Source organism: Myotis brandtii, unplaced genomic scaffold, assembly GCF_000412655.1.
Source record: "Myotis brandtii unplaced genomic scaffold, ASM41265v1 scaffold1167, whole genome shotgun sequence".
Taxonomy (NCBI): Eukaryota; Metazoa; Chordata; class Mammalia; order Chiroptera; family Vespertilionidae; genus Myotis; species Myotis brandtii.
Window position 1 is genome coordinate 519641 of NW_005354039.1, and position 402 is coordinate 520042.

The 402-nt window shown below is 62.9% G+C and overlaps 1 protein-coding gene across 1 annotated transcript in view; it reads left to right on the plus strand.

Annotated features, from left to right (window-relative positions):
- The window catches only part of MNT (MAX network transcriptional repressor), a 12265-nt gene that overhangs the window by 5650 nt on the left and 6213 nt on the right, over positions 1-402 (plus strand). The gene's annotated exons all lie outside the window — the stretch shown is intronic.

A 402-nucleotide genomic window follows, 5' to 3' on the forward strand; every position in this document is an offset into this window, starting at 1 on the left:
CCCCAGCCTGGTGGGTGGGTGGGGTCCCCTGGGCGTGGCTCCTTCCCCTCGGCGGCGCGCCGGTGAGGCCCCCCGTTTTCACCCCAGAAGGATTAAGGTCAACAGTGCACGAAGGTGCACGACCCGTTCAACCTGGGGTTTGGGAAATGCGGTGACAAATAGCCCCTGTGGCGCCGAATCCTTAAAAATGACGCTTTCCTTTCGTCTGGATTGTTAAAAAGCCCTTTCCAAGCGGCCCTCCTGGCTGTGTCCCCTCCCTTCGGGCATTGGCACTCAGTACCGGGGTGGGGTGGGGGAGCGCCCGTCAGATAAGACTGTTGCCATGACGGCCCGAGTTTCGGTTTCCTTGGAAACCGGCCGTAGGTTCGCGTGCCGGGAAGGAGGCTGTGGGGGTGGGGCGGG